Source organism: Antechinus flavipes, chromosome 4 (assembly GCF_016432865.1).
Source record: "Antechinus flavipes isolate AdamAnt ecotype Samford, QLD, Australia chromosome 4, AdamAnt_v2, whole genome shotgun sequence".
Classification (NCBI taxonomy): Eukaryota; Metazoa; Chordata; class Mammalia; order Dasyuromorphia; family Dasyuridae; genus Antechinus; species Antechinus flavipes.
In genome coordinates this window covers 269,247,318-269,273,808 of record NC_067401.1, presented here as the reverse complement: position 1 = coordinate 269,273,808, position 26,491 = coordinate 269,247,318, and the positions used below count along the sequence as shown (strand labels likewise).

Genomic DNA, 26,491 nt, shown 5'->3' with positions numbered 1-26,491 from the left:
ACAATGTGTAATATTTATTATATAGGCTTTCATATTTTAAATCCTCTCTTATTTCTACTGTGCAAATGGCAATGTTTCTTTTTTTCTGCTTTTTTTCTTTTTCTATTTTATTTGTTTTTCCATTTTGAAAAAAAAATTCAAAAAATAAAGACTATGTCCCTAATATTTTGATAAATTTTTTATAATTACTATTATTATTAATGCATTTGAGTAAATATATTTTCTTTTTTTAAGGGTAGTTTTTCATTTTATTTTTAAATATTTTTTCCAATTTTAGATAAAAATATTTTAAATATTTATTTTTTTAAATTTTGAGTTTTAAATTATCTTTTTTTATCTATTCTCTTCCCACCCAGTGCCTGTGATGTCAAACAATTTGATATAGTATGTAATGTGCAGTCATGCAAAATATATTTTCATGTTAATCATGTGAAAGAAAACAGACAAAAATCATGAAAAAATAAACAAAAGAAATCATACTTTAATTTACATTCAGACTCCACCTGTTCTTTCCCTAGAAGTGGATAATATTTTTCACCATAAATCCTTTGAAATTTTCTTGGATCTTATTTCTGAGAATAGCAAAGTCATTCACTTTGACTGACATACAATATTGCTCTAATTATGCAGTGTTGTCGTAATTTTGCTCATTTAACTATATCAGTTCATCTTAATCATTCCAGATTTTTCTGAAAGCATTCTGTTTCTTATTTCTTATAGCAGAACAGTATTCTATCACTATCATATTACACTACTTCAGTCATTGCATAATTGATGGATATCCCTTCAATTTTCAAATTTTTTGCCAACTCAAAAAGAGCTATTATAAATATTTTTGTTCATATAGATCCTTTTCCTTTTTAAAAAAAATCTCTTTGGGATTTAGACCTAGTGTAGTATTATTAAATCAAAGAGTATATACAGATTTATAGCCCTTTGAATATAGTCCCAAATTGCCCTTCAAAATGGTTGGATCAATTCACTCTACAATTTTACCAACAGTGAATCAGTGTCCCAATTTTCCTACATTCCCATTTTTTAATATATTCAATGAGGCAATGGAAAAATAGTATACTTTAACTTATTTGTTTACAGGGAAGGTGTATTTTGGCAAAGTAATTTAATCATTAAACTGGAGGATGGCAAAGGAGAACATTAAAAGAGCTCTCAGTGTATCCTTGGAGAGGATATTCAAAATAATATAGAATCATGAAAGGATGAAAGTGAATTTGGTTATTTTACTGTATTCTTGTTCCAATGAATGAATAGAACTGAGCAAAATGTTTGCATTAGGAAGCATCCATATTATTCTCCACCTCAAAAAGTTATAATTACATGACAGTTGGCAAGATACAATTTCTAATAGCCTAATTGTCCTGCTTGACTGTTAGACTGGGACAGGAGTTATTGATGTAAAATATTTATCATTTTCTTCTATTTTTCCTGTGTTTTGATTAAAATTTTTTGTTTGTTTCACAGAGTCATTACTTTCTAACTCCTCCAGTCTAATTTTCAAGTACTGTGTTGCTTCAGTTAAGATTTGGTGCTTTTTCTGCTAAGCAATTAATTATTTTAATTCCTCCAGTCTAATTTTCAAGTACTATATTACTTTGGTTAAGATTTTGTATCTCTTCTGCTAAGCAATTAATTATCTTTCCAAGTCTTTCTTCCATAGATTTTATGTCTTTTCCATTTTTACCGTAGGATTTGGCTCATGTATAAAATCATTCTAAACTCTTTGTTTCTTATATTAATTCTAGTTGAACTTGAAGCTGCATTTTTCTTTAAGATTTTCTTTGTGGGTTTTTGGAATCATTCTCTTTTTCTGGGTTTGTGTCACCATAACAGTTTTAATGTTTTTAAGGTATGATTTTGTTGTTGTTTGTATGCTAATTATTTATTTGCCAAATTGGGGCTTTGGATTAGGGTCAAATTCTGCACATTAATGGAGGGAAGACCTGGGCCATATTTGGTCCTGTTCTATGTTCTTTTAAATCCTAATGGTGCTTTCTCTGAGTGTATTTGTAATGACCGCGTATTTAAAATCAGCTGGAGTCAGGAATTCAGGTTAAGGGAAAAATCTTCAATATTTATTGAAGTGAAGAGATGAATAAGGATTGCGATAGCAAATATAGGCAAGAAAGATTGCCATAGCAATATGGGCAGTTGCGACAGGAAGCCAGCTAACAGAGAGAGAGATCTTAGCTGAGCAAACCGTGGCAATGGCAATGCCAAAAGTCTCTCCTTCCCCTTCCTTTTCTACTCCCCTGCCTCCACCCACCAAAATCATCATTTCCTATACAACACATCAGGACTTGCACAAAGAGTGGGCGGGGGCCATTCTTTCTCCAAGCTTATATATTAATAGAGTATGGTCCAATTACTATTTAGCCTCATGTGCTTGGGACCTCAGTGCATCAACTCAAGCCTCAGCCCATTACATGTATTGAGTGTTTTTTGATCTCAGGGAAAATAACAACTGGGCACCTGAAAGGTTTCAGTATCTCAAAAGTAGTCCTATCCAAGGCAAAATTCGATCATTTTCTTCCTTGTCTGAGTTTTACAAATTCCTGAAGTCCTTTCAGATCTGAGCAATACAACTTCAGGCTTGCCCCTAGATGGAGATCAAGTATATTGCTTTTGTCTGCAGCCACTGTCAGCCAAGTGGAAGTTTCTATAGTTTCAGAGCAACAGAAATGCAGTTTCCTCTTTGTTCTGAACTCCCTGCCCTGGAGATTCAGCTGTAGGCTTCCAATTAAACTGCAACTAGATTTGAGACTTTATTCTACTCTAGGGGCTAGAACCAAAAGGATACTGTTCAAAAAGGGGCTTTTGTCGTGCATGGCACATGTGGAGCAATGCGGTTATCTTTGGTCATTTTTCATGCAAAATCTACATCAAGATTTTGGAAGCACACTTTTTGTTTTCTGGGCAGCTGGTGATCCTGGTTTCCTTAATAATAATAATAATAATAATAATAAAAGATACTTACTTTTATTTTTCCTTGCCTAGAACATAGCTTCCCACCTGACACTAAATCTCACCCTGTATCACACCCCCTAAGTTCAAGTTACTCCCTGAGTCCATGCTAGGTCTATGGATTAATTGTGAAATATGAGGGGCAAAGTTGTTAACTTGCTGCTGTTGGACATCTCATACACAGGCTCAGACTATCATTAACTCCCCAGGCTAAAAGGTTTCTCTCCTTCTCCTGACTAGTTTTTAATATTCATAACAAAAATGTAATTGGGAATGCCATCACCTAAGAAACATTGTGGATTGGAAAGGAGACACTCTCAAGACATTATTACATCATGCCAAAGTTTGCTGACATTAACATATCTTCTTCTTTTCTCCCCTGATATCAGACTTTGGACTTGAATGTAAAAATGTTGGGACAGGCCTATGAATTTCCACCCTTCCATTATGGGATTATTTGAACCACCAGGAGTCAGTAAGATCCAGGAGGTTGGGAATCAAGAAAAGAATATTTAGATGAGAGATGAATGGTTGAAAAGTGCAGAAGATATGAACTTTAAAAAATCATTAACATAGTGAATGATGTCTAAAAGCATCTAGATGTAATTCTGTCTTCACTAGTAGGCATCTTCAAAAGTTGTATAGAAATCATTACAAAGAAAAAGAAAATCTCAATTAACCAATATATTTGGTTCAATTATTTTAACCACTTAACTTAAAGTTTAAAAAAAAATACACAGCTTTCAGTCTCTAATTGTTCTATATAAGTACAGAAGTATGTAAACCTAGGATATCATGTAAAAGATGTTTGGTCATTTGAGTTAATTCCAGCTTACTATTTACCTCAATTCACACATTTCCAGGGCATTATCAAGTGAATTACTTAAAACTTGATAGCTAGCAAGACCAGAGTTCAATTTCAACCTCAGACACTAGTTATGCTATCCTGGGCATGTCACTTTACCCTGATTGCCTGAGTTTCTTTATCTATAAGATGAGTTGGAGAAGTAAATAGCAAAACATTACGGTATCTCTGGCAAGAAAATCCCCCAAAAGGACCAGGAAGAGTTACAGGACTAAAAAGGAATAAATAGTAGCAGCTTAGTATCAAGAACACAAAGGGAAAATAGATAAGGCAAAACACCCAAGAGTATACATCGTTTATTAATTTTTTTAACCTCTGTGTTCTGTCTGCCTTGTAAAGAGAGAAAACATGGTTTACCTAGAAAGACATCTTCACAGATAGCAGTTAGTTTTAAATTATAAAAAGCAAACAAAAACAGGGATGGCAATTGTGAAATCATACATTGTTTCACTGATTCCTGCCATATATATATATATATATATATATATATATATATATATTAGGGAAAATAGAAAAGGAAAAATGTGCAGGCAAATGCTGCATATTTTACTTCTATGTACATTATGTTTTTTCTTTAAAATTATGTCTTAGCCAAATGCTTTATTAAATTATACATCAAAATACTGATTATTTCCTTTCCAGATTTGTTCCAAAAGAAAAAAATAACAGACATAATAGACACTTGCTGAATTATTGAATTGAATTTTGGGATCTTTTTTGCAGAGTTAGGTTGCTATCCAAAAATTGTTATTCACCAAAGTCGATACAAATGAAATGAACCTGCACAAGCCTATTCTGTGAAAGTAGAAATATAATTATTTGGTTTAAAAAGTTATTTCAAGTAAGCAAAGTAGGAAGTTAATGGCTCCCATTTGTAAATAGGTGACATAACTTATTGTAATGCTCAATTATCTCTGGTCCATGAATTGTTCAATTATGCAAGCACTCATTTGCCCAAATAAATACTCATTAAGGTGAGCATCTATGCCAAAAATATAAATTTGCCATATCCGCACTATTTATGTATAGAGTAGACTCCAGAGGAAGCTACTGGAAGACTAGCATCAATAAATACCACGAGATCTAGAGATAATTTCAAAAAGCAGATGCTCATTAAAGAGTGATAAAATGGGTTTGTTTTTAGAAGAACAGTCTATGAAAGTTCTTTGGGAAATGCATCCTGGGATTGGAGTACAACAAATAGAAACTTGCTGCAGTCTCCAGATGAAGTAAAAATAGACATGGTCAGAGGTGAAAGAGAGAAGAATATCACTCAAGTCACAAGTTAGAATAATAAACAGCAAATAAGCCCTGTGTAAGTCCTCGGATCTTAGTGGGGGGAAAAAAGAGAGTGTATGCATCTCATTCAAACTTCAAAGCTCCTTTCTCCTTTTTATGTCTAAACCAAAGCTTTCAAGAAAGCAGGCCAGGTTTCCCTTACAATTTAAAATTCAAAGAGCATCACTTTGAAATTTAATAGAGCAGTGTTTGCTAAAGTAAACATTTTAGTCACAGCGATGGCAGATGCGTCCAGGCATCTATATTCTTTTCTGTAGGTATTAAAGCAGTCCTTCAGAACTACTGGAATGCTGCTTCCCAAACAGCCATTCACAAATGAGACTGATTTCATGGAGTGAAGAAATACATTGGAGTAAACACTTCTCCAAATAAGTGCCACCTTTTACATTTAAGCAATTTCCAGTCTTGGAAACTTATGGTGCCATAAAAAAAGTTTCATGTTGTTCAAAATACAGAAAAAAGAAAAAAATAGAGATAGGGAGGCAGCACCTATTTAGAGGCTCTTATCTTATTTCCAGTACATATACACACATAATATGTGTTGTTTCTTTTATGTTCCATTCTGTCTTTTGTCATTCTCTGTCTCTGTCTCTCTGTGTCTCTGTTTCTGTCTGTCTCTCTCTCATCTGTTTGCCTGTCTGTCTTTGTCTTTCTATCTCTCTTCCTGCTCTCTGTCTCTATCTGCCTGTCTGTCTTTCTCTGTCTGTCTTTGTTTCTCCTCTTCCTCTTTTTTCTATCCTTCTCTTTTTCCTCTGTCTCTGTCTCTGTCACACTCAAACAAACATCTGGGTGGATTTATTAACTTTGTACCTCTGAGTAAAAACATAGGGGATGAATTAGACAAGTCATAGGGCTAATCTATGACTTTGCAAACTTTCTTTTGTACTATTTAAAAAATTTGCTTTATTCCTGTAGCTTGATGAAAGCTACTGCTTCTTTTATGATGCATACCAAATCCAATTAAGCAGATTGAACAGCAGAAATTATTTTCATATTGAGATCAAAACCAACTTAGTAAACCATGTAATTTTTTCCAGTTAGTCTAGAACATATGCATTTATAGGTATTAATGAGACTTTTCTTTATGCTATAACTATAATACATATTATTCAGGATATTTTTTCCTCTGTAATACTTTATTTTCTTCATGAAATTGTTATACCAAGTGACATAAAAGCTTGACAACTCAGTGTCTTGAGAAAAGCTGAATTGGAACAGATTTGTTTTTTTAAATCTAATAGTTCTCAATTGAATTTAAAACAAAACAAAGCCCTAGTCATAGGCACAAAGGCAACGTGTTAAGGTGATTAGGGAACCAGGCCCTAATTCAGGAAGAACTGGGTTCAAATTCTACCTCTTCCATACTTTTGCTTCCTGACCTTAACAGAATTGCTCAGAGCACTAATCAACTCTTTAAGATTACAAGGAATTAAAGAATCTATTCACCTGTGTTATTAGAGGAGATTCTCTCACTTTGGAATTTCTTAGGACAATGGAATCACAGGTCCAGTTGCTATGCAAATCTAGCCATGAATCTTTGTCTTTGTGTACTACTACTCCCCTCTCCTACAAAATTTTCCTTATATTTGTTTTGTAAATAAATATTTAGGCTATGGAACTGGGAGACTAGAATAATGGTGGTAACAAGAATTTTGGAAGAGAATTGGGTTTTGGGGGAAGACTATCACCCAGCTTTTTAAAGCAGCTTATCCTCTAGGTATACAATATAGCACCTCCTTGCCTCTGACTCAGGGAATATTAGTTGTCAGATTCAGCTCAAGAATAACTTTGTAGCCTTTCCAATCTTCCTTCATCCTTTCTAGTTAACTGCTTTTATTCTCTGTCTTTTTATTTCTATGTATACTCACATACTAGTTTGTTGTAGCCCCTCATTATATACATGAGCAATAGTGATCATGTCACTCTTTATGTATCCCTACACTGAAACATAATAGATGCTTAATAAATAGGTATTTATTGATTAATTGATTTGGTTATGCTTATTCATATACATTGTATCTTCTGATAGCTTGTAAAATCCTTAAGGGTAGGATCCATTTCCTTTAGAGGTAGTTTGGTGATACATACAATGGAGAGAGTACTGGATTTAGAACCTGGAAGATCTGACTTTGAATTTATACTTTCTACCTGTGGGCCTTAGGTAAAGACACTTAATCATAGTCTACCTTAGTTTCCTCATCTGTAAAATGGGAGCTAATAGGAGGACCTACCTCACAGGATTGTTGTGTGAGGATAAAATGAGTTAATGTATGTAAACCATTTTGGAAACCTTAAAGTGCTTTATAAAAACTAGTTATTATTATTATCATGATTCCCATCTTCGGTTACAGTCCATGGAATACAGGAGATGATAAATAGATGCTTGTTGATTGATCAATATTTAGTATTTATGTATTGCTTACCAAAAGAAGTATATGTATTATATTTTTCAGATAATTTTATTTTATATAAAGTATATAAGGCACAACATTTATTGTGATAATTTCTGGTCATTAACTATCAGTGTTCCATTCAAAATCCACAATACTGGAATAATACAAACTCATTCTATTATTAGAAACTAGATATGCAATAAGTATATTTATTATACATATATGTTTCTTTTATTTCTCACATGTGATTTAATAAAAAATCTGCTTTCCAGGCAGACCACTTCTTTAGCCAATGATTTATTTGAAACACTTCTACTTAAATACTTATCTAGATTTTATTCTCAAAAGAATATCAGTAAAAAGTCCAAGAAAGTTACAGTGCTCCTAAGCCTTCTCTTGGAGATCTCCAGTTTATTTCCCTCTTGTCTGTGCTCTTAGTTGAATATTACTTATTATTTTTTTCTTTGTTCCCCTTTCTGGCACAATAATTGTAGCATTGCAGGATGCTGGCAAAAACTGGCTTCTGGGGTCACCAAATGTCTCTGATTTGCTACAGCATTTAATCTTTCACAAAAGCTGTTTACTGCCTCATATATGCTGAATGCCAGGAACATTATCCCTTAAATCATGCCTAGATGCTAATTAATGGATGTATAAATGTCTAACAGCCAAGCCCTTAAAGTAGAGCAATGAGTGGGCACAGCAGACATTCTGTGCAGAGCTAAAATGGGGTTCTGATGAACCATAAACTCTGATTTTTCTACATAGCCCTTGTCATGCTGTGTAGCTAACCAGATTGAGGTGCATTGAAGAAATTTGCTTTAAAGCTATCTGAAACAGAAAATATATTAGCCAGGCTAAAATGGTTTAGAACTGCCTTATTAGGTTTCAGCAGTGTTTGTCAATCTCGGTTTCTCTCGGATGTCTACATTTGCCAATGAAAACAATGGCCAAAAGTTATGGGTTCTATTCCCACACTGCCAGTTAATTGACTATGACTTTTTCCAGGTTCATATTTTTGACTTACCTCTCTATGATACTTAGGAATCATTGGAGAGGAGGGCTTTTTTTGAATGCATGGATGAATAAATGAATGAAAAAGTAAGTGAAAAATATGTATTAAATGCTCCATGCCAAGAACTATGTTAAGTGCATTGACTACAGATGCAAAAACATAGAAAAGACTCTGCTTTCAAAAACTTCATTTTAATAGAGAGAAATAATATACATATGACTAGTGGGTGGGTCCATAAGGGAGATAATGACATTCTTTCGGAAATAAATACAGAATTGATTTGAACATGGTTCTATAACCTTGTTGGAGACAGGTCAGTGTGGATAAGATGGTCAAGGTTTTGGGAGTAAAGTGAAATATGGTTGAGGTTTGGCTGAGGTAGTGGACCAGATGAGGCAGTCATCAATAGAAGTGGACAGCAGGGCAGAAATCCCAGAGATGAAATAGTTAAGACTTCCAGGACAAAGACTCTATTCTAGGGGGCTAGATTGTAAGCAAGGAAATTTATAATTATGCAGATTGCCAGGCATAATATTAATTTCTAATCCTACATAGGATAAAAAGGAATGTTGTAGAGAATCAGCATGACACAGAGGATTGAGGACAAACCTAGAAATAAGGGAAGATCTGTGTGGTACAATGTATGTAGGACTTTTACTTGCAGTCAGGAAGACTTGAATTCAAGGATGTGCTGGAGTCAGTTACAATCAGCTTGTAAGAGCTAATAGTTACTGGGAAAGGTTCCAGTTTTTCCCCATTGCATATGATGCTTACTGATGGTTTTAAATATATGCTCCTGACTATTTTAAGGAAAAGTCCATTTATTCCTATTCTCTCAAGTGTTTTTATTAGGAATGGATGTTGGATTTTATCAAATGCTTTTTCTGCATCTATTGAGATGATCATATAGTTTTTGTTTGGTTGGTTATTGATATAGTCAATTATGCTAATAGTTTTCCTAATATTGAACTAGCCCTGCATTCCTGGTATAAATCCTACATGGTCATAGTGTATTATCCTGGTGACGATTTTCTGTAATCTTTTTGCTAATATTTTATTTAAGATTTTAGCATCAATATTCATTAGGGAGATTGGTCTATAATTTTCTTTCTCTGTTTTCAGCCTACCTGGTTTAGGTATCAGTACCATGTCTGTGTCATAAAAGGAGTTTGGTAGGACTCCTTCAATCCCTATTTTTTCAAATAGTTTATTTAGTATTGGAGTTAATTGTTCTTTAAATGTTTGGTAGAATTCACATGTAAATCTATCTGGTCCTGGGGATTTTTTCTTAGGGAGTTGATTGATCTGGAGTGAAGCAAGGTTGCCCACTATCACCATTATTATTTAATATCGTATTAGAAACACTAGCCTCGGCAATAAGAGTCGAGAAAGATATTAAAGGAATTAGAGTAGGCAATGAGGAAACCAAACTATCACTCTTTGCAGATGATATGATGGTATACCTAGAGAACCCCAGAGATTCTACTAAAAAGCTATTAGAAATAATTCATAATTTTAGCAAAGTAGCTGGCTACAAAATAAATCCCCATAAATCCTCAGCATTTTTATACATCACCAACAAAACCCAACAGCAAGAGATACAAAGAGAAATTCCATTCAGAATAACTGTTGATACCATAAAATATTTGGGAATCTATCTACCAAAGGAAAGTCAGGAATTATATGAGCAAAATTATAAAAAAGTCTCCACACAAATAAAGTCAGACTTAAATAATTGGAAAAACATTAAGTGCTCTTGGATCGGCCGAGCAAACATAATAAAGATGACAATACTCCCTAAACTAATCTATTTATTTAGTGCTATACCAATCAGACTTCCAAGAAAATATTTTAATAATCTAGAAAAAATAACAACAAAATTCATATGGAACAATAAAAAGTCGAGAATCTCAAGGGAATTAATGAAAAAAAAATCAAATGAAGGTGGCCTAGCTGTACCTGATCTAAAATTATATTATAAAGCAGCAGTCACCAAAACCATTTGGTATTGGCTAAGAAATAGATTAGTGGATCAGTGGAAAAGGTTAGGTTCACAAGACAGAATAGTCAACTATAACAATCTAGTGTTTGACAAACCCAAAGCCCCTAACTTCTGGGAAAAGAATTCATTATTTGATAAAACTGCTGGGATAATTGGAAATTAGTATGGCAGAAATTAGGCATGGACCCACATTTAACACCATATACCAAGATAAGATCAAAATGGGTCCATGACCTAGGCATAAAGAACAAGATAATAAATAAATTAGAGGAACATAGAATAGTTTATCTCTCAGACTTGTGGAGGAGAAAGAAATTTGTGACCAAAGATGAACTAGAGACCATTACTGATCACAAAATAGAAAATTTTGATTACATCAAATTAAAAAGCCTTTGTACAAACAAAACTAATGCAAACAAGATTAGAAGGGAAGCAACAAACTGGGAAAACATTTTCACAGTTAAAGGTTCTGATAAAGGCCTCATTTCCAAAATATATAGAGAACTGACTCAAATTTATAAGAAATCAAGCCATTCTCCAATTGATAAATGGTCAAAGGATATGAACAGACAATTTTCAGAGGATGAGATTGAAACTATTACCACTCATATGAAAGAGTGTTCCAAATCATTATTGATCAGAGAAATGCAAATTAAGACAACTCTGAGATACCACTACACACCTGTCAGATTGGCTAAGATGACAGGAAAAAATAATGATGAATGTTGGAGGGGATGCGGGAAAACTGGGACACTGATGCATTGTTGGTGGAGTTGTGAACGAATCCAACCATTCTGGAGAGCAATCTGGAATTATGCCCCAAAAATTATCAAATTGTGCATACCCTTTGATCCAGCAGTGTTTCTATTGGGCTTATATCCCAAAGAAATACTAAAGAAGGGAAAGGGACCTGTATGTGCCAAAATGTTTGTAGCAGCCTTATTTGTAGTGGCTAGAAACTGGAAAATGAATGGATGCACATCAATTGGAGAATGGCTGGGTAAATTGTGGTATATGAATGTTATGGAATATTATTGTTCTGTAAGAAATGACCCGCAGGATGAATACAGAGAGGACTGGTGAGACTTACATGAACTGATGCTAAGTGAAATGAGCAGAACCAGGAGATCATTATACACTTCGACAACGATATTGTATGAGGACATATTTTGATGGAAGTGGATTTCTTTGACAAAGAGACCTAACTGAGTTTCAATTGATAAATGACGGACAAAAGCAGCTACACCCAAAGAAAGAACACTGGGAAACGAATGTGAACTATCTGCATTTTTGTTTTTCTTCCCGGGTTATTTATACCTTCTGAATCCAATTCTCCCTATGAACAAGAGAACTGTTCGGTTCTGCAAACATATACTATATCTAGGATATACTGCAACATATCCAACATATAAAGGACTGCTTGCCATTTAGGGGAGGGAGTGGAGGGAGAGAGGGGAAAAAAATTGGAACAGAAACGAGTGCAAAGGATAATGTTGTAAAAAAAAAATTACCCTGGCATGGATTCTGTCAATATAAAGTAACTATTAAATAAAAATTAAAAAAAAAAGAGCTAATAGTTAATTTTACCTTTAAAAAGCTTTACCAATCAGCAGTTAATTTATTATCTTGTTGTTTATCTAGACCTTAGAAACTGTTAATAATGCAGATTAACCTCAAAAGTATATTGTGCATACATTTTTTCTCTCCTAGAGACCATTGTTAAACATTTACTATCCCTCCTTCCCCTTCCCCTGCCAATTGCTCTATAAACATTGCTTCAATTCAATAGGAATTCATTAGAACAGTTGGGAAGTGAAGTTATCATCAGATTTGAGGCCTGGCAATATAGGCTAACAATACCAACAATGATAAAAACAACATTGATAATAAAAATAATAGTAACCCATTTATATAGATATGATCCTGGGCAGATACCTTATCTGTAAAATAGAGAAAATAGCACCTATCTTGTAAATTTTTTGTGTAACATAAAAACATGAAAAGCATCTTGAAAATCCTAAAGTATCATTTAAATCCATCCATTATTATTTTTAACATGTATCACCTATGTGGTTTTAAGCATGTCATTTAACTTCTTAGCCTTCAAGAAATTTAAAACTAAATTACACTGAATTGTCAATCTGTGTAACGGTGGGGGGAGAAAGCTTCCTTACTGATCTTCCCACACCAATGAAATTGCATATCAGGTTCAAAAGAAAACAAAGAAATGTAGATGATGTTTTGATTTTACAATATTAGAACTACTGAGAAAGAAAGTCAAGGAAGGAGCAAAAAAAATTAAGAGGATTGTAGTTAGTCTTTTTGATCACTGGATGAATAAGAGAGAAAGAAGAATGGAAAGTGAGAAGAACAGAACAGAGCTTAATATTGAGGTTCCAAGAAGAGGTTAAAATGCATATTCCCCCAAATATCACTTCAGAATTATTTTTACACTTCATCATTCAACATATACTCAAATTCAGATGATTATGACTCCATGGTGTGTTCAGGAAATCCTATTATTTCATTGTATTTAGGGACTACTGACCTAGCACAAACACCGAGTGTTTCTTCTTTGACTTTTCTATAGAACATCCCCCTTGCCACTCCCAAGGCTTATCTTTACAACTTGCAGCCAGTTATGAAAATTGTGTTCTGACAATTCATTTTCAAACTGGTTGTTCAGAACAAAAAAATTATATTTTTTTCTACCAAGAAATGTTATAAATAGTGGTTGATTTTGTGGGCCAGTTATAATATGGCTGAATATAGTAGTAATTTAAGTACTGGATCTTGAAAAAAAAGAAACTGTGTTATATAGAGGGAGAAGCAGGAAGAGGAAAGAGTCTCTTTTTAATTCCACAGATGGACCTGGGCAGGGGGGCGGGGCACTCAGAAATAAGCAGAACAGCTCTTTATGTGAAAACTTTTCCCACAGCATAGTGACTTTCTCCCCTAGATAGTCAGTGTTCTTACCATGAGGTTCTCATTCCCTTACTATGGGAACCCACTAAGATCTATTTTCCTGGAGTTGTAGCTGAGAGAGAGGAACATGGTGAAACATGGTCAGAACAGGGCTGTGGCCATCATAAATTAGTTCTCAATGGACCAAGCAAAATCCCTGTTACTACAACTAGGACGTATGTTAGGCTCTGCAGCAAGCAGAGGGTCAGCAGCAAAGTAGATTTGATGTCCTTGATCTCTGACCAATGCAATCCTTATGAAGTCTATGCTTTGGGATTAGGTTGGAACCCAGCAGAGCTGAGACTATAAGTGACAGTTAAACTTCTCTGACTGTGGAATTTTGACAAAGGCAAGCCAGTCCAATTAATACTGATGCTAAGAATCTGTTAATGCAGTACAAGTCTAATTAATTATTGTATGAACACCACAGCACTCTGTTCATAATTCTTAATCATCAGTTTACCATTGTTAGTAAGAGAATAAGGGAATGTATTTTTTTTTTAGTGAATGAATCTTGGAGCCAACTAGGTTCACATTTCGCCTCTGACAGTTACTATTAATGTTGATGCTGAATCTATATCTCAGTTTACTTATCTGTATAATAGGGTTACTTGCAGAGATCTTGTGAAATTCAAATGAGAGAATGATGTAAAGCAGTTTCAAACCTTGAATACTATTTAAATCATAATTGTTATTTATTATTATTATTGATGCCTTGAGTCACCAGGTCAGCAGTCTGATGATGACTTCATTCTTTAAATCTTCTACTGAACTCCTGGTGAGCTCAAGCCATGTTTATAGAGTGATAGAAGGTGTTCTAGTAAATGTTTAGCAAACTAGCTCTCTAGGGAAAAAATGTATGCACCTACATATTTTTTAGTTTAAACTGCATGAGCACTTTCTTAAGTCTAGACACTCAATGTAAGAATAAATTAAGCCCCCTCCTTGTTTTTAACTGATTATTTCTGAGAAGTAAATGCTCATATTAAAAACTTAATAGTAAGCAGAGCAGGTTAAAGCTGTCTCCAACTATCTATGTTTATCCCTGCTACCAGTATCATTAGAATCTGCATTCAAATTTTCAGACTCAAAAGAGATCATACAAAATGCTTTACAAAATTCAAAATGCTTTTTATTAAAGTTACAGTTTATATTTATTGCTTCATACTGTGTTTGTACTTATATAAAACTCCCAGAACTTTAGTTGCACTGGAATCATCTAGATTAATATCAGAATTTTAGCAAAGAGCAGTCTTGAAGAGATATTTAATTGACTTGTTTAAAGTCAAGAGATTGTCATATTTCTTAGCTATCCTCTTATGATGTATCATTTATTTTAAGCATATCTTTATCTTCTTCTTTCTTGTACATTATAAACTTGGACTTCATCACTGAATGTCTAGGCTCTTATAGATTAGTTTTCTTTTTATCTTGCTTGGAATCAGGACTCCGATAATCTTGTTTGCACCATGCCACTGAGAGTAACACATAACTCTTTTCCTAGGTCCCCCTTGAATATTGTCTTCCCCATAAAAATATAAGTTCCTTCAGGACACAAACCATATACTTTGCTTGTATTTATAATTCATAGTGCTTAACCTTTCACTCTCACTTTATGCCTGTCTGTCTCTTTTTCTCCATATTTCTGCCAGTATAGCTATTTATCCATATATTTTTCTCTTTGATCTACTTGCATGACACTCTATCTTCTGATCAGACATTTACATGGGCTGTCTGTCCCCTATACCTGGGGTGTTCTTCCTCATCTCCAACTCTGGGCTTCTCTGCTTCCTTCACGCCCCAGGTAAAATTCTACCTTCTACAAGAAGACTTTTTAGTTGTACCTTAGTTGTTTTAGTTAGTACCTACCTTTTGTTAATTATCTCCAATTTATTCTGTATATTCCTTGTTTATGCATAGCTGTTTATATCCCGTTTCCCTCATTAGACTGCTGGCTCCTTGAAAACAGAGATTGTCATTTGTTTTTGCCTCTACAATGTTTAGCATTATATCTGACACTTAACAAATGATTATTGACTATCTATTTGCCTATTTACCTATTTCATTTTACAGATGTGGAAAATAGAGAAATGATTTGTCCAAAATCACATTTACAATAAGGACCAGAAACAGGATTCAAACCTGTGGTTTGAACTAAAAATCCATTCAATCATTAAAAATTAATTAAGGTTTTACTAACATAAATTACTCCAGTATAAGAAAAAATATACTAAGCACCATGCTATCACAGGCAAAAGACATAAAAAAGACAAGATATTAAAGTTTCTGTCCATAAGGAGATTGCATTTTTCAAAGGGAGACACACAAACACACACACACAATGTATAAAAATATCTGTAAATTTAAATTTCTATTTTTTTTTCTTTTTGGAGAGGAGAAGACTCTAACTGCCTAGAATAGAAAGTGGTTTTCAGAAAGTTGGTGATTAAGTTTTTTTGAGGAAAAAAATGATTCTAAGAACTTGAGGTCAAGAGAAAGAGCATTCTAAGAATGAAAGATAGTAAATGCAAAGACAAGGAGATTGGAAATAGGTTATGTGTGTAAATAACAGGTCGGCCAGATTTTGTGATGTGGTCAAGGGAGAGGAATAATTCAGCTGGAGTCAGATTGTGAATAACTTTAAGTAACTAATAGGTAAACATATTTTAACCTAGAGTAATCAGAAATACTTGGGATTTATTGACTAAAAAAATGAGCAGCAAGATCAGATTTGAACTTGAAACCAATGGTATTGTTAGCAGTATATGGAATGAATTAAAAGGGAGAGAGAATTATGTCAAGGAGACCAATTAGAAGGCTACCACAATAATAATAGTCCTAAGTACAACTGAGGTGGATCTGAAGCTACAGAACAAGACAAAGAATAAATACAAAAGATAATGTGGAGGAAGAAATGACAAATTTTAACCACTCTTCAAATATCTAGTGTGAGAAAGTGATAAATCAAGGACAGGACTAAGAATTCAATACTAGAGGACAGGAAGGATACTATACTAGAAATAAGAAAGTTTGGAAGCAGTTGCTACTATTCAACATGGTCTGCTTTCAGATTGATTCTCCACAGATACAATTCAGTTTTTGAACTTAGATATAGAACTTTAAATCTATGCTCTTAATTTTTATCACAGTGATATGATTCCATAATTCTAACTTGTTGAAATACTTTTCAATCTTGATTCTACCATTTGGCAGTAGTAAATATGAAAATTTCTTTCTCTTGCATGTGTCAGTATTTTGTGACAGGACATTTTTATCCTTCAGAAAGTATCATTAAACTAGTTTCAGAATTAAATCCTTACAAGTGGAACATTCCCTTTTAAAGAAAACAAACAAAGTCTGTTACATTGATGATTTTATTAAATTTATTAGCCATAACAATATAAAATTTGAAAAGACGCTTACATAAGAGTCCTTTTTTCATTCATTAATTCAACATCATTAATTCAAAATCTATTAATTCATTCACAGAGCATGTTATACATCATAACAGCTTTGAAAATGTGGCTCTTGGGAATCCTTTGGCTGGCACATTGGTTTATCTCCAATATCACACATGCTAATATTATGAGAATGTCTACATTTTTTGTTTCAGGCATGAATTAATTTCATATTTTCTCTGTCATTTCATTAATAGCAGAGAAATGCTGAATTGAATCTTTAATACCTGTGAAATAATTAATATTAATAATAATAATAGCCTGTGTTGCACTGTCCTACATAATGATTGAATAATTAATACATCGTTCAGTGTAACAAAGTCTCTCACTTTTCTTGTGACTTAAAATGAGATACTGTGATTGTAAGACCCAGGAAATGAAGTATAGGAGAAAACAAAACAAAACAAAGATGTGGAGTTAGAATACTTGATTTAAAGTCTCAGCTTTGGCTGCCATTTACTAGGAGCTTCAGCAAGACACTGGACCTCAATTTCCTTATCTGTAAAATGAGCCAGTTAGAGTAGATAATGTCCCCCGGCTCTTCCTGCTATAATAGCTTTTGAGTCTATAAAATATGAATGCCAGTTAAAAACCATGTTTGGAATCCTCTAGTTAAATATCTCATGTCAATGTACTTTTACCACATGTCAGGCTTCTACTAGAACGAATCTGGTAAGCTACAATTAATGTTTTCCAAAGTTACCTATTTCATTTCTGTTAACAATCAATTGATCAATAAATATTTATTGGGCATTTTATATATATCAGGCATTATGCTAGCACTGGGAGTACACAAAAGAGATGACAGCCTCTGGTCTCAAGGAACTTACAAATCTAATGAGGAGCTGACAATCTAATGATTGTCTGTTTCATATTGCTTCATGATCTCTTTCTTTTTAACTACTATTAGAATGTAAGCTACTGATTCCTAAATCATTGTCATTCATAAAGAGTGACATCATAACTAAATAGAGGAACAAGAAAGAGTACACACACAAATCTATTTGTCTGTCTGTCTGTCTATTTATCCATGGAGAGAGAGAGTATGTGTTAACATCTAAGGAGGAGCCATGGGGAAGGCAATAGGAAGGAGCATCTTCTGTAGCTTCTGTCTTGGACTAGCCTTCCTTCTTCCATTCCCTGTGACTAGAGAAGGATTTAGTTCACCTCCAAATGGTCCAATGCATTTTGAACTTTCCATATTTCTACTTCTGTCCCAGGTCTCTCCTAAAGGATAAGAGGTTCATTGTGTTGTCTGCATTGGGAATTAAGGGCAGACTGTATTCATATTCACCATGCACAAGAGAAACATCTTGAGTAACCTATGAAGGGGAGAAAAAGTATTCTAGCAACTAAGAGGTATGAATTACCCCTTTGCCAGATGTGCTGTCTGAATGTGAGACATTTTCCTTTTACTTCTGTATATCCTGTGTGGAGAATGTGTCATGAACTTTTGTGAGGATGCTTTATACCAATTATATTGACTATATGACTTACTAAATACTTACATTAAAAGAAAACCCACTTAAGGCTGGACACCTAAGTGCTTCTCAACTGATAATCTCAGGGTTGGAGGCAGGGAATAGGAAGCATACTGTTGAAGGCTGGAGCCAAAGACATTTAAGAATCATATCAAATATTGAGGGTTACCCATAGAACCCCTAGAAGAAGATATAGTTTTGTTCTAATTCCTGAAACTTATCTGTGAAAATGGAATTTGGGATCAGACTTCTTAGATTTTTATGAGCTATTCAAGGACAGGATTTTATTCATCTTGATAGTTCCTACTAGATTTCTATCAGTGTCTTTCATAGAGTAGGTACTTACTTTTTAAATGTTAAATGAACATTTTCTGCTTCCACATGTACTCTGTCTCCAGAACTTTTGACATACTTCTAAAAAGTCTCTGTGTCTCTAATTTGAGCCCAAGGTTAGGAAACAATTATATAGAGGTAAATGGATCAAATTATGTAGCTGAATTTTTTCTAAACTATTTTAATTAGTTCTAAATGTACGTAGTTACTTTTCAAAAGGGATCAGTAAATATTGTTGCAATAGAGGTGTACTGTACTAGTTAAATAAAATTTTTAGAACTTATTAGAAGCCAGAACACATTTTGCCAAGATCTTTTAACATTTATCACTCCTTCCACTTCAATTCCATCAATTTTAATCTTTATTTCAAAAGTCAATACACTCAACATAAAATGTGGTTAAGAATAGATTTTGTTAGAGTAAACTTAATTTTGCAAATATGATTGATTCTCCCCACTTTTTTGGGGGTGAGATATGGCTTCTATAGAATATCAAGGGAAAAGAGTCTTTTTTCATACCTTACAAATTCTCTAGAGTTTTTGATCTAAGGACTGAAGATATCCATAGTGAGTGCATTTAGTTAAGGGTTCTAAGAAAGCATTTAATAGATTAAGAAATAAGCTCCAAAGACTAAATCATCCTAAGGGCTAATTACAGATGATCCCTACTTATTATCCTGACTTATTTAAAAACAATTCAAAACAAACAAACAAACAAACAAAACCGTTTTCCATCAGATATCTATAGCAATGACAAAACTAATAGTAATACCTGGACATTTTTATATCCTTTATGAAAAGTTTTGATGAAGTTTTACAGAAACATTTATATTCTCTGGTCAAGGTCCTCTTGTGCCTAACTCTAAATGACTGATGCAAAGACCTTGCTGCGCAGAGGCATAATATCTTTAAATTCTGGCTAATAATTCGCTTGGAATTCAGATACTGGATTTTAGTGAAGCATTAAGAACATTAAAAGCTTTCTATCTAAGACAGTCTTCATGCCAGATCTTCTATTGTTTTCAGGATAGTTAGGTGGTAATGGATAGATTTTAGGACAAGGAATCAAGAAGACCAAAGTTTGAATCCTATAAAAAACAGTAACTGTGTGACTCTGGGAAAGTCACTTAATCATTGTGTCTCAGTTTCCTCATTTAAAAATTAGCACCTACTTCACAGAACTGCTCTGAGGATGCATCCCATATTCTGAATCACTGATCTTTTTCTTGCCACAGGACTTTGATGATTTTGGAAAAGAATGAGGCTGACAACTTTGTGCAACTCTGCCCCAGTCATAATGTAGATTTTTTTTTTCTTCTTTAATTCTAGGATGGTCTTCCTCTAAATTTCTGCAGATCAGTTACCCTTGATATGGGGAAAAATAATATTTTCTGCGAGTTTAATAGAAATGTAAGACAAATTATTCCCTGCTGTGTATATGGGCTTTGATGAAATAAAATTTGGTGTATATTTTGAATTCCTGGAGAACAGGAGTCAAATTGAGGCATTATGTTAAGATATTAAGTATATAATCATTTTAGCATTACTTTTTCTGTGAAGATACAATCAGCTGCCATTTGGCATAATAGTATTTTTATTGACATAATTTGAAAAAAAAGTCTAGGCACATAATATTAAAAGTCAGTTATATGAATTGAAAAAGTGATAAGCATGTACATACCAAGCTAATGTTAATAATAATAAATGCAGCTTTTTGTTTCTATAGCTATAATATAGTGATAGTACTAAAAAAAAAAGGCATCAGTGATGAATTATTCTTTTCTAACTTTTGTCTTCTGTATTATTTCTGGGTTTCAATAATATGCTTTAAGTATCCTTTGTTTTATTTCCACTCTCAAAGAAGGAACAGAGTATGTACAGAAAGTTGCTTGAAAGGAATCTCAGAGGCTATTTAGTCTTATCCTGTCATTTTGCAGTTGAGGAAATAGAAACCCCAAAAAGTTAACTAAATTGTTTGAAAATCAAACAGATAGAGTTTGGATCAAAATTCTTTTTTTGTGGGGTGGGAAAGCAATTAGGTTAAGTGATTTGCCCAGAGTCACAGTTAGGAGTATTAAGTGTCTGAAAGGTTAGATTTGAATTCAGGCCCTCCTTACTTTAGGGCTGTGATGCTGTATCCACCGTACCATCTAACTGCCATAGATTGGATTCAAATTCAACATTATACACTTTTCCCTTGAAAATAAATGATTTTTGTGTGACCATCTCTTTAATTTTTCTTAAATAGAAAATAAGGAAAATTCTTTGAAAAATATTTCTAAAGTCTCACATGTTGGACATTTCATTTTGGCATCAATAATTGCACATGGGAAATGGATTAATTTTTTTCCCTCACTATCCCTCTGTTTCCATGATTTAAAAACTTTGAAGAAAATATTTAAGATTCCAAGGTAGTTGAATACACTCACTCTTGTTAGATTTCAGTATCCACAAAGGAATACAGAATAATAAACTTTTTATAGAAGTCAGTCTTAGGAACTTGATGATCTTAATTTACTGAACTTACTGAATTCAACAATGTTTTCCAATACAAAATACTAATGAACTTCTGCCAAAGTTTTCCATTTTCACTGTTCTTTTTTCACATTGTAAAAAAAAAGATCATTAAAATTATGTTTCATATTTTGTGACTCTTTATGGGTCTCCTCAGCTAGAGTTGCAATAAACCATAAACCTCTTCTGTTTAATCTCTTGCTCTCTCTTTCTCTCTCCCTCTTTCTGGGAATATGTGTGTGTAGCTTTCTAAATGATTAACAGAAAAATTAGAAAACCTTATCAATCTTATACTGTTGCTAGTATCTCTAGAATAAAGTAGTAAAATAGTGTTATGGCTTTTAAAATCAATTTGCCTCATTGTTCTGGATGCAGTTTGCTTTATGCAATCATAGAAAATTTACTTTGAGGGGGGAAAACTAGTCTGTTGTTTTTTATCTAAGTTCTATATTGTCCTTAAAAAAATTATGCTTCCCTATGGTTTGCAATGGGTACTGTAAATAAACACCTTATTGGAGCCAATATTCATGTATAATATATGCTTGTATTTCCAATGTGTATTCAAATGTGTAAGAACACATTTTCATTAAAAATGCAAAGCTAATTACATACCAGCATTTTTGAGGGACCATCTTCCCTTCCTCCTTGCTATTAGTACACTCTGTCAGCTAGGTAGTTTAATGAATGGACAATTGAAATCAGGAAGATCTGAGTTCAAACTAGGTCTTAGGTATTGACTAGTATCACCCTGGGCAAATCATTTATTTTCTTTTTATCTCAATTTTATCAATTATAAAATATGTATGATAGTAATAGCACTTATCTCTTAGAGTTAAGGAAGATCAGATAAAATATATGTACAGAGATTAGCAGAGGATCTGGTCCTATATACATCTTACAAATATTATTATTATTACTATTGTAATCACTAGACCATAGAGAAAAAAAGATGTGGTAAAGGAATTCTATCAAAAATGAAAGTGAGAAAGTATGAAAAGGAATTCATGTTTTTAACAATGATTAAAGTGATGGCCATGGAAAATCTGATAACTGTATGTACCATGGATTGCGACAGAGATAATGACAGAGATATTAATTTAGAAGTTGTGGAAGGAATTTGAGTGATTTGCGATACAAAGTTGAAAACAGAAATGTAGAATAAAGAGAAGAGATTTTAATACAGAAGGGGGTTTAGAGGTTGGCTCTTTTTTTTTTTTGACAAATGAGAAACCTGAGTCTCACAGAGATTAAGGATTTACTTAATGTCACACAGATAATAATCTGCAGAATATAAATTTAGAGGGAAATTTAGTTACTGGGTGGATATGAAAGGGAAAAAAAAGAAGTAGATGATGTTTTTGAGCTGGTATGAGTGCGGAAAGAATGATACCATTGATAAAGACAAATTAGATAAAAGATAAAGCATGCCATAGAACCAGAGATTTCTAGAATTTTAACATTGGAAGGTCCACCTAACACAACTCTTAAGAAACTAGAGTTCCATTTCAGAAACTCCAGTGAGAAGAAATTTATTACATCATAAGGTCATCCATTCCACGTTTAGATACATCATATTAGAAAGATTTCCCTTGTTTTGAGGTGATTTTTTTTCTTTTTGTAACTTTTACTTATTGTCCCTAATTCAGTTTTTAGTTAAGCATAAGAAGTCTCAATTTTCTCCTTTATGAAAATGCTTCCAATAATTGAAAAATACCAAGATCCTCAAAGTTTTTTTTTTTTTTTTAAATTCTTCTCTATCTCTGGCTACATAGATCTCATTTTTTGACCTTTTCTTCTACGGCATGATCTCAGATCTCCTCATCATCCCTAGCATGAAGGAAAAGATTCAGCTTTTCCCTATCCTTCCAAATACATGATATGAAGATGTGCCACACAAATTTGGCTGCCTTTCTTGTTCTGGATGTTCTATCTTTTTTTTAATAAATGATATTTAGATAGTATAGTCAAAACAGTACTGAATTGAATTATTAAAAAAACTGGTATTTGATTTCTGGCTCAGGCATTTGCTACTTGTAGATAGAAAACTAGTGTGAGAAGCAAAAAGACTTACATTCAAATCCCCCCTCTGACATATATTGACTGTGATTCTGAGGAAGTCATTTAATCTCTCTGTATCTCAATGAAATATCATAAAGCTAAGGTAAAGAAGCTTTTAAGGCGAGTTAGCAAAAAGTTACTGATCTATAATATTAGTGAGAGTTTCCTCACAGAGAACTCCCCTCACCTAATAAATCTCAGATCTTGACCAAATAAATATGAGAACACAATTCTATTCTGCTGTCCATTTAATTTATTCTGCTTCTTTAGGATAAATTATTTCATTGAAAAATCTTAGTTGTTGGAACCATTTCCAATAAGATCAGGGGTGAAACACAGTTGTTCACTATCACCATTACTATTCAATATTATATTAGAAATGCTATATTTCACTTGTATAGAACTGCTTGCCATCTGGGTGAGGGAGTGAAGGGAGGCAGGAGAAAAGTTGGGACAGAAGTGAGTGCAAGGGATAATGTTGTAAAAAAATTACCCAGGCATGGGCTCTGTCAATAAAAAGTTATAATAATAATAATAAAAGAAATGCTAGTTTTGGCAATAAGAGATAAAAAAGAGATTAAAGGAATTAGAGTAGGTAATGAAGAAATCAAATTATCACTCTTTGCAGATGATATGGTGGTATATTTAGAGAACCACAGAGAATCTACTAAAAAACTATTAGAAATAATCCATAACTTTAGGAAAGTTGCAGGATACAAAATAAATCCACATAAATCATCAGCATTTTTATACATTACTAAAAAAATCTAACAGCAAGAGATAAAAAGAGAAATTCTATTTAAAACAACCATAGATAGTATAAAATATTTGGGAATCTATCTACTAAGGGAAAGTTAGGAACTCTATGAGCAAAACTAAAAAACACTTTCCACACAAATGAAGTCATATCTAAACAATTGGAAAAATATCAAATGCTCTTGGATAAGTCGAGTGAATATTATAAAGATGCCAATACTACCTAAACTAATCTATTTATTTAGTGCTAGACCAATCAGACTCCCAAGAAACTATTTTAATGGCCTAGAAAAAATAACAACAAAATTCATCTGGAAGAACAAAAGGTCAAGAATTTCAAGGGAACTAATGAAAAAAAATAAAATGAAGGTGGCCTAGCTGCACAGATCTAAAACTATATTATATAGCAGCGGTTACCAAAAGCCAATACCAAATGGCTAAGAAATAGTTTAGTTGTTCAGTGGAATAGGTATCCCAGCTTTTGGGATAAGAATTCACTATTTGACAAAAACTGCTGGGAAAATTGGAAACTAGTATGGCAGAAACTAGGCATCGACCCACACTTAACACCTTACACCAAGATAAGGTCAATGATCTAGAGATAAAGAATGTTATTATAAATAAATTAGAAGAATATAGCATAGTTTACATCTCAGACCTGTAGAGGAGGAAGGAATTTGTGACCAAAGAAGAACTAAAGATCATTATTGATCAAAAAATAGAAAACTTTGATTACATTAAGTTTAAAAGTTTTTGTACAAACAAAACTAATTCAGATAAGATTAGAAGGAAAGGAATAAACTGGGGAAACATTTTTACAGTCAAAAGTTATGATAAAGGCCTCATTTCTAAAATACATAGAGAATTGACTCTAATTTATAAGAAATCAAGCCATTCTCCAGTTGATAAGTGGTCAAAGGATATGAACAATTTTCAGATGAAGAGACTGAAACTATTTCTGATCATATGAAAAGCCTCCAAATCACTATTGATCAGAGAAATGCAAATTAAGACAACTCTGAGATACCACTAAATACCTCTCAGATTGGCTAAAATGACAGGAAAAGATAATGACGAACATTGGAGGGGATTTGGGAAAACTGGACACTGATACATGTTGGTGGAATTGTGGATCCAATCATTCTGGAGAGCAATCTGGAATTCAAAAAGTTATCAAACTGTGCATATCCTTTGATCCAGCAGCGTTACTGCTGGGCTTATATCCCAGAGGAATCTTAAAGGAGGGAAAGTGACCCACATTTGCAAAAATGTTTGTGGCAGCCCTTTTTTTTTAGTGGCCAGAAACTGGAAACTGAGTGGATGCTCATCAGTTGGAGAATGGCTGAATAAATTATGATATATGATTGTTATGGAATATTATGGTTCTGTAAGAAATGACCAGCAGAACGATTTCACAGAGGCCTGGAGAGACTTACATGAACTGATGCTAAGTAAAATGAGCAGAACCAGGAGATCATTGTACACGGCAACAACAATACTATATGATGATGGACGTGGCTCCCTTCAACAATGAATTGATTCAGACCAGTTTCAATTGTTCAGTGATGAAGAGAGCCATCTACAACAGGTAGAGGACTGTGGGAACTATGGACCACAACATAGCATTTTCATTTTTTCTCATGTTGTTTGCTTGCGTTTTTGTTTTCCTTCTCAGGTTTTTTGTTATTACAAAAAGTTATAATAAAAAACGTAAAAAATATCTTAGTTGTTGTCTTTCATGTGCAAAGAAAATCAAAATAATATCACAATATTGGGATCAAATTTGAGTATGTTCTACTTCGGCTGATCAGATCAATATAAGCTCACAAATAGTTCCTATGTACTTTTGGAGTGATTTTAGACCTATATTTCAAAGTTCAATGATATCTATGAGGTCAAAGAGATTTCCTTACCTCAGCTCTAATTCACCCCTATGTACACCATTATACTTTGTATGATTGAACAGCTAAAGTCATTGCTTTTTAATTACTAATTCTTCAAGGGTTTTTTTTTTTTCCTGAATTACTGATACTCTCTTCTAATATCCTTTTTTCTGTTATACTTGATATTTATGGCTAGTTTTTATCATTCTTTTCCTTCTCAATCACAGGAAAGAACAGAAATATATTTTAACTTGCTCTTGGTAGATATATCCCATCTTTGTAAAGAGTCCATATAAATTTTGAGATATGTACAGAAATCCAAATCTCATGATCAGATATATTATTTTAACCATTTGTTTATTTCCCAAAAATACCTTTCTTTTCTGAAACCTTTGCCTTCAATGACTTTCAATCACAAAAACATCATCTTAGACCCTAAAGTCTTGCCCATGATCTAATAATCACTATAGGTTCTTTTTGGAGTTATTTGTC

General features: G+C 33.3%; 1 non-coding gene across 1 annotated transcript; it reads left to right on the top strand.

Moving 5' to 3' along the window:
• The first annotated feature begins 2,821 nt into the window (after positions 1 to 2,821).
• LOC127563655 (U11 spliceosomal RNA) lies at positions 2,822 to 2,955 on the top strand. The gene has a single exon (XR_007954093.1). It is a non-coding gene; the product is annotated as a U11 spliceosomal RNA (small nuclear RNA).
• Positions 2,956 to 26,491: the final 23,536 nt, after the last annotated feature.